This window comes from Schistocerca cancellata, chromosome 7 (assembly GCF_023864275.1).
Source record: "Schistocerca cancellata isolate TAMUIC-IGC-003103 chromosome 7, iqSchCanc2.1, whole genome shotgun sequence".
NCBI classification, from domain to species: Eukaryota; Metazoa; Arthropoda; class Insecta; order Orthoptera; family Acrididae; genus Schistocerca; species Schistocerca cancellata.
In genome coordinates this window covers 533,697,119-533,706,272 of record NC_064632.1, presented here as the reverse complement: position 1 = coordinate 533,706,272, position 9,154 = coordinate 533,697,119, and positions in this window count along the sequence as shown.

The following is a 9,154-nucleotide window of genomic DNA, read 5'->3' as shown; positions in this document are numbered from 1 at the left end:
CCGCTACGGTCGCAGATTCGAATCCTGCCTCGGGCATGGATGTGTGTGATGTCCTTAGGTTAGTTAGGTTTAAGTAGTTCTAAGTTCTAAGGGACTGATGACCTCAGATGTTAAGTCCCATAGTGCTCAGAGCCATTAGAACCTATTTTTTTATAAAGAAGTAGCAATAACAGAAATCTCCAAGAGGTCAACGATTATTTAGGAAGCAAGAACTGAACCGGTGTACTGCTGTTTGCCAATTGACAGAGCGTGTATAACGAAACATCTCTAAATATTTTTATGAATGTATAAAACATGACATCATGTGAACGCCATTGGTTACCTAGGCAAAAAGGCATAATTCAACTGTTTCACTTTCTATCAACAAAATCAGAGGAGTTAGCATTGGATGGTCATTGGCCCAACTTGTATATAACAAGTCAATAGAAAATGTCGCTAACATAGCATACTGACAGTGTGTCGTAAGTATCTGCACAAATATAAAAATTCTGCCATCACAAAAACGCCAACTGGTTGTCACGGCATTAGGTATGATTGAACTATTTCAGCCTTAATCTGCAAAATCATAGAAGTTAGTGTTGGTTGGACTCTAAGCCAGTAATAGGTAATGGAATTATGAAAAGTGTCACCAGCATTCATAGTCATGCATATTGCCATGATTATAGTTGAATTGCTTACTGTGGCATAAACACAAAAACGAGCATAAAGGAACATCAAACATGCGATGTCTATAAAGTGGATGTACGCAGGCATTGTTAGTGTGAAAAAGGCTATTTAATGCAATATGCAAAGGTCACTAGGTAGCTGTAATATGACGCTTGTCATATAATATATACCACAGAAATCTGTACAAATGGAATAATATGATTCACATTTTTACCTGTAACATAAACGTACAAGATATTTAGTGGATATATTGTTTGTATAACGGATATTCTTCCATTCAAAAAAATATGAATTACTCTATGATGTGAAAAGCATATTAGATGTGTTTGAAACACATGTTGTCTTAGGAATAAGAGAACCAGTAAAACGTTTCCTGTGTGAATGTAGATATGAAACATAATTAGAATGCAAGTGCTACAGAAAGTGAATAGAATAAAATCACAATTTATGAAGTTTATAAATTGTAATAAATGATATAGAGTTCTATTAAGTCATAGTACTGCAAATGAAACAGGTGTACTGCACTGTCGTTATCTATTTCAAATACGTCACAGAAAACTTTTTTCTGAAGTCTGGTTGTTCGTTGAGAAGAAGTGAAAGTTCGTTTTTGTGGAGTATATATTTTTCGACTTCTTCTAACGTGTTAAGGAATATACCTTTTGGAAGTGTGTGAATAACATTAAGACTTTTAGCCACTGATCCTTCAGAATGCCTATTTTAACTACTGTGTTGTCCAGAATTAGATTTATTACTAGCTGTTCCAGAAACGTGTTCATTAAATCTGACATGAAATTTGCTGTTAGTCTGACCCACATAATAACTGCTACAGGTGTTGCAAGTTATTTTATAAACACCAGAATTCAAGAAATTGGTATCCTGATTGTGAATAATGTGTCTTAAATTGTACCATAAAATGCTATTTCCGGAAGATGCAGTAGTAAGCTCTATGCATTAGAAGAAATTGATAATTCTGCTGTCAATACACACCATTTTCGTGAACTTCTAATAATTTTTATTGGTGTTTGTAATTTCAGCTGAATTTTGAGAAAAGCTTTCTAATTTATTGAAAGGGAATATCAACATATTTGAATTTATAATTGTTAGCTACAGTAATTTGTTTTAGAATGTTTATTTGTTTTTGACCTACATCAGTTTCTAAGGGTAGTTTCAAAGTTCTAGAGATAATAGTCGGGAATAGTGCGTTTTTGTATTGAAATGGGTGACAAGAGGAATGATTAACTGTCACATCTGAAGTCGTAAGTATTCCATAAGTGGAGAATTGGTGTTTGCCATTGTAATTTTCTACAATGATATCTGAAAAACTAATGTTTTTGTTTGATATCAGCTCCACCATAACTTCAACTTAGGATGCGTGGTGTTCAGCCTAGTAAGAAGAGAACTGGTTTCTTCTTGAAAACCCTCAAACAACGTCAGCGTATCGTCTCTTATCAGACAATTTTACTAGCTTTATCATGATTATCTATAAAAGTTTGCACCTCTAAAGTCACAATAATGTCTGTATGGAATTCCGAATTGCAGGGCTGTTATGCTGTTGATAAATTTTTCTATTGAAGGAAAGAAATTAAAGGATAAAATACATTAAGTAGTTCGATAAATTTTGCAACTTCACCTGTGCTCATGATTTTATGTGCAATAAAGTTACCCTTATAACAGAAATATTTTTGTGTTTGGACATTAGTGTAAAGATTGGTCATGCAAAATGATGAGAACCTTGTGTTAATAGGAACCTTTATTTCATAAGTTTGTTTTTGGCAGTTGGAATGTATTTATAGTATTAATGTTCTCATCAAAACCAAATAAGGCATTAAGAATAGTATTCACACTTTTATTTAAATTGTAAGATTACTTCTATCATTTTTTTGAGCAATTGGTCTTCTGAATTCCTCTCCTGTTCTAATCGTTTCATCCCACATCCGCCCCCGGCAGCTGAGTGGTCAGCGCGACAGACTATCAGTCATAAGGGCCCGAGTTCGATTCCTGGCTGGGTCAGAGATTTTCTCTGCTCAGGGACTGGGTGTCGTGTTGTCCTAATCATCATCATTTCATCCTCATCGACGCGCAAGTCGCCGAAGTGGCGTCAAATCGAAATACTTGCACCCGGCGAACGGTCTACCTGACGGGAGACCCTAGTCACACGACAAAGACTACTATCCCACATTAACAATTACAACCAATGTACCCAATTATTTTCTGGATGTATTCCAATCTTTGTCTTCATCTACAGTTTTCATCCTCTACAGGCTTCCTCTAGTATCATACAAGTTGGAAGTTCTTCCCTGTCTTATCGCCCTGCCGCCTTTTCTTGTCAGTGTTCGCCATATATCCCTTAACTCAACGATTTTGCAGAGAACCTCCTCATTAATTATCAGCCACTTAAAGTTCAACACCATTCTGCTGCATCACACCTCAAATGCTTCTTCTGTTCTGGTTTTCCTACAGTTCTTGTTTTTATCTCTATAGAGTCACTATTTTTTATTTGTCATTAATTTCGCTAACGATTTTCGCATCATATTTTATATTTATTCCTATTTTCCTCTCCTAAAATGAAACCCTTAGATTTAAGAGCTATTGGCAAGGTCTCAGACTTATTGCATTTGGCAAACTTCCTTGCAGCTGACACCTACTATAAAACGTTTAATATTTGAAGGATCAAGTGAAGAAATGAAATTGTATTCACAGACTTTCTCTAACAATTTTTGCTCGTTGTCAGGTTAGATACTCTGTCATAAAATCGATGTATATCTTCAGTAGGATCTGAATTTAGTTCATGATTCTGTAGCTCAATGCATCTATCTTTCCCCAATATTTGTCAGTAATAGCCTCACGTAGAGAATTAATCTTTTCACCTGTTAAGAGCAAATAACTGTTAACATTATGAGAGAAAGCTGTTCAGCTAGTAACAGGTATAGAATGCACAGTATTTATTGTTAAGATTATCTTTTCATTTGTGCGCATTCCTAATTTCGGCTTTAAATTATGCCTGTCTTCCTTTTTACAAAGTCAATATCACTGGAATTGCAATAAAAGGTAATATCAATATACACTCCTGGAAATTGAAATAAGAACACCGTGAATTCATTGTCCCAGGAAGGGGAAACTTTATTGACACAGTCCTGGGGTCAGATACATCACATGATCACACTGACAGAACCACAGGCACATAGACACAGGCAACAGAGCATGCACAATGTCGGCACTAGTACAGTGTATATCCACCTTTCGCAGCAATGCAGGCTGCTATTCTCCATGGAGACGATCGTAGAGATGCTGGATGTAGTCCTGTGGAACGGCTTGCCATGCCATTTCCACCTGGCGCCTCAGTTGGACCAGCGTTCGTGCTGGACGTGCAGACCGCGTGAGACGACGCTTCATCCAGTCCCAAACATGCTCAATGGGGGACAGATCCGGAGATCTTGCTGGCCAGGGTAGTTGACTTACACCTTCTAGAGCACGTTGGGTGGCACGGGATACATGCGGACGTGCATTGTCCTGTTGGAACAGCAAGTTCCCTTGCCGATCTAGGAATGGTAGAACGATGGGTTCGATGACGGTTTGGATGTACCGTGCACTATTCAGTGTCCCCTCGACGATCACCAGTGGTGTACGGCCAGTGTAGGAGATCGCTCCCCACACCATGATGCCGGGTGTTGGCCCTGTGTGCCTCGGTCGTATGCAGTCCTGATTGTGGCGCTCACCTGCACGGCGCCAAACACGCATACGACCATCATTGGCACCAAGGCAGAAGCGACTCTCATCGCTGAAGACGACACGTCTCCATTCGTACCTCCATTCACGCCTGTCGCGACACCACTGGAGACGGGCTGCACGATGTTGGGGCTTGAGCGGAAGACGGCCTAACGGTGTGCGGGACCGTAGCCCAGCTTCATGGAGACGGTTGCGAATGGTCCTCGCCGATACCCCAGGAGCAACAGTGTCCCTAATTTGCTGGGAAGTGGCTGTGTGGTCCCCTACGGCACTGCGTAGGATCCTATGGTCTTGGCGTGCATCCGTGCGTCGCTGCGGTCCGGTCCCAGGTCGACGGGCACGTGCACCTTCCGCCGACCACTGGCGACAACATCGATGTACTGTGGAGACCTCACGCCCCACGTGTTGAGCAATTCGGCGGTACGTCCACCCGGCCTCCCGCATGCCCACTATACGCCCTCGCTCAAAGTCCGTCAACTGCACATACGGTTCACGTCCACGCTGTCGCGGCATGCTACCAGTTTTAAAGACTGCGATGGAGCTCCGTATGCCACGGCAAACTGGCAGACACTGACGGCGGCGGTGCACAAATGCTGCGCAGCTAGCGCCATTCGACGGCCAACACCGCGGTTCCTGGTGTGTCCGCTGTGCCGTGCGTGTGATCATTGCTTGTACAGCCCTCTCGCAGTGTCCGGAGCAAGTATGGTGTGTCTGACACACCGGTGTCAATGTGTTCTTTTTTCCATTTCCAGGAGTGTATTTGCTAATAACTTTCTTCAATAAACATAATCTATTGAAACTGACTTTTGACTTATATATGGTATATCTGGGCAGTGTATCGGACAGAAATGATAATCTCTTTAAAAGCATAGTGCTTACTACTGCATTCTCGACAAATGCATTAAAAATGAAATAAGAAGAACCGTGTGTACTCAGAACTAAAAAGTCTTATTTTCTGCTTTTTAAAAAATTTGTGACACCTGTGACAGCTATTACGTGCGCCAAATTGGCAGAAACTACCACTTCAGATTTTCGAGAACATCTAGTATTAAATCTTATTTCAGACAACATATTAGCTGAAACATGTATTCTGAAGGATAAATAGTTAACTACCTTATAATTCTTCACAAAGGGTACGCTACTTAACACGTTAGAAGAAATCGAAATCTACATACTTCACAAAGAGGAACAATCACATCTCCCGAACGAACAGCTAGAGTTAAGAGGAAAGGTTTCGTTTTACCTTTTTGATGAAGTTCTTTAACAACTTTCCAGCTCATCCGTTTCATTTGCATTTATTTTGAAGTAATAAGCTTCTCTATTCTTTAATGCACTTTCTAAATTTCAGAAATTTTTTATTCAATATACTTTCCCCTGTACATCTCTTCTAATTATGGTTCATACAGAGACGCAAGAAAAATCGGAACATCAAGAAATAATTAATGTAGGGTAGTGAACGTTTGGGAATACTTTTGTGTAGGACAACATACTTAAGTTATAAACACTGCTAGTTGACGGATTAATACAAGAGCGAAAAAATCCATTGCACATGTGAAACGCCGGTGTATTAATAACCTGTCTAGCCACCAGAATGTTATACGCAAGCATGGAAACGTGCATGCATTCTGTTATACACTTGCTGGATGTCAGTTTGCGAGATAGAGTTCCATGTGTGTCCCACTTGTTCGGTTAATTGAGGCATGATTACTGCTGTTTGTGGGTGACGCTGTAGCTGTCGTCCAATGATGTCCTATATGTGCTCGATTGGAGATAGACCTGGCGATCGATCAGGCCAGTTCAACATGTGGGCGTTCTGTAGAGCGTGTTGGGTTACAACAGCAACACGTGGGCGAGAGTTATCCTGTTGGAAAACACCGCATGGAATTCTTTTCCTGGATGACAGCACAACACCTCGGATGACCAGACTGACGTATAAATTTGCAGTTAGGGTGCTTGAGATACCCACGAGAGTGCTTCTGATGTCATACGAAATCGCACCCCTGACCATAACTCTAGGTATACGTCCAGTGCGTCCAGATGGTTGGGGTCAGTGGAATGCACACTACAGAGCATCTGGCTCGAAGGTGTGCTTCAAGTAAGCGACTTGTAATAGCTCGTTGTGTCACAGTCGTGCCAAGCCCCGCTCAAATTGGTTCCGCAGAAGCAGTACGATGCGCCAGAGCCATATGCCGAATATGACAGCCTTCCTCCCGGTAGTACCACGTGGCCGCCATGGGCCCGGTCTTCCTCGGACCGAACATTTTTGTGACCACCACTGCCAGCAATAACGTACAGCCTCTGCACTCCCACCAAGTCTTCTTGCAGTATCTCAGAAGGAATATCTAGTTTTTCGTAGCCCTGTCACACCATCTAGTTCAAACTCAGTGAGGTGTCAGTAATGACGTCTTTGCCGCCTTAAAGAGTATTGACTAACACGAGCTCACCACATTAAATATCAAAGTTAACTAACGCTCACGAACGTTACAACTTGTATTTAAAGCAAACCTGATTTGCATCCTCATAGTGGCGCTATTAGCGTCCCTCTTATGCTATTTGTGAGAAATTTGCGTGGACAACATCATTCAGTTGTAGGAACAAGCAACTCTTTCTCTGTGTAGTGATTTTTGTCCGTCAGCGTATCTGTATTCACTTCTAAAAATGTGTTTTAAATTCTCTTATTCATTAGACAACACCTGTTTCAAATAAATCTAATATACCTTTCGCATTATAGACTACACATTTTTATTGAATGGAAGAATATATCTTCAAAACAGAGAATTTTTCTACTAAACATCTTATACATTTATGTTACTGGTAAAAAAATACGAGTTACATCACTCCGTTTGTACGATCAGCATCGTATTACAACTACGTAATGACCTTTGCTCCCTGCATTACACAGCCTTTTCACACTGACAGTAACCGTGTACGTGCATGTTTTATTTATAAGGTTTCGTGTTTTCTAGTTGCTTTAATACTCGTATTTGTGTTTATGATACAGCTATAACCATTAGCAACAACGCATAGAAATGAATGTTGGTGACACATTTCATTACTTCGTTAACTTTATGGTGGGCCAATGTCCATTATATGTCTCTTGTATCTTTGGATGTCTGAACTAGAACCAACTGTTGGCTTGCAAGTGCTTCCAGTTCTCCCAGCAATTCGAAGGAAAAGACGACGCAGGAACAGAGCTGAATCCTGCAGAGCTTTTGAAGTCTATGTAAATTCCAGCAGCCTGAACCCAATGCGAATTCACGAAGCAAGCTACTCTGTCACCAAATCCTGTGATCCAGCATGTTGAATGCGCTCATCTCGAAAAACACAAGGTAGGTGATTACACTACATCGACGCGAAGAGGAAGCAGGAAAAGGTGTGCTCCCAACCATGCCATTCCGTAAATGAAATTTTGGCCGTCTGCCGTTTGGCAGCGTGGTACTTTTCAAAGAGACGTTTCGCTGTCAGAGGAATTGGCCAGTGATTGAGAGTTTCTGAGGAAACAAGTGACTCACATGAGGCGCTCGCGTGAACGTAATACAGAACAAAGGCTGTGCAAAAGCAGGCATGTTTCTAAATGGACAGCACACTCATCTCAGAATACGGTTTAAGCATAAACACAGCAAATACGAAGGCGATAAAAAGCAGAAAGGAGAATGACGACTCAATTAACATCAGAATAACTCGACACAGTAATTGAAGAAGGACAACAATCAACTTATCTATGGGGAACGACAAAAGCAAAGAGGACACTAGAAGTAAATTGTCTCAGAAGAATATTGTTTTCTTCAATAAAATAGGGGTTCATATACGTTACTGTGAAATTAAGGACAACTTTCGTAAAATTTTACTTTTGGAGCACACTACTGTATGTTGGCTATACATGGGGCATGGTAAATGCGGAGGAGAAACTGTAAGCAATGGAGATGTTGTGCTATCTTACAATATTACAAATTAAGTGATAGCACGACTTGAAGAAATCCTAAAAGGAGTTGGCGGGGATGGAAGTTTGTAGAATATCCTTACAATAAGAAGGTACTCCTACATCGCAGAAGGACGGACATACGCTACGCCATCCACGAAACATGGCGCTGGATTTAGCAGCAAGCAGACTACAGAGCCTGCCCAGAACGGTCTCACGATGATTTCATTCCTGCCGTATAAGAGACGTCGGTGCAGTAACTATGGTGCAAGCTAGAACTAACAACTCTAAACAACAGACTGCATTCGACTAGTCAGTTGTGAGCAGGCAGTGTTCAGTAGTGGAAGCACGAACGTATTGTGTCAATGTGAAACGTCCCCTTAGAACAATTTATACACGACTGTGCTTAACCTGACACACAATATTATTTAGCGCAACGCAATCTGACTTTCAAAAATCCCTACAAAAGAATGGCCCTGACTAACATTAAACTATACCTTTCTCAAATAACTTACCCCACAAAAATCTTCATTACTCCAACTACTGCAATACAGCGAGCGCCACTATTGCCAGCTAAATAAAAGATTCAAACTACAGAAGGCACTAACTACTGATAGGGATAGTTAGCAAATGAAAGATATTAATAGAGAACAAACAATGTATTTACCTTAATAGTCATAATATATACACTCCTGGAAATTGAAATAAGAACACCGTTAATTCATTGTCCCAGGAAGGGGAAACTTTATTGACACATTCCTGGGGTCAGATACATCACATGATCACACTGACAGAACCACAGGCACATAGACACAGGCAACAGAGCATGCACAATGTCGGCAC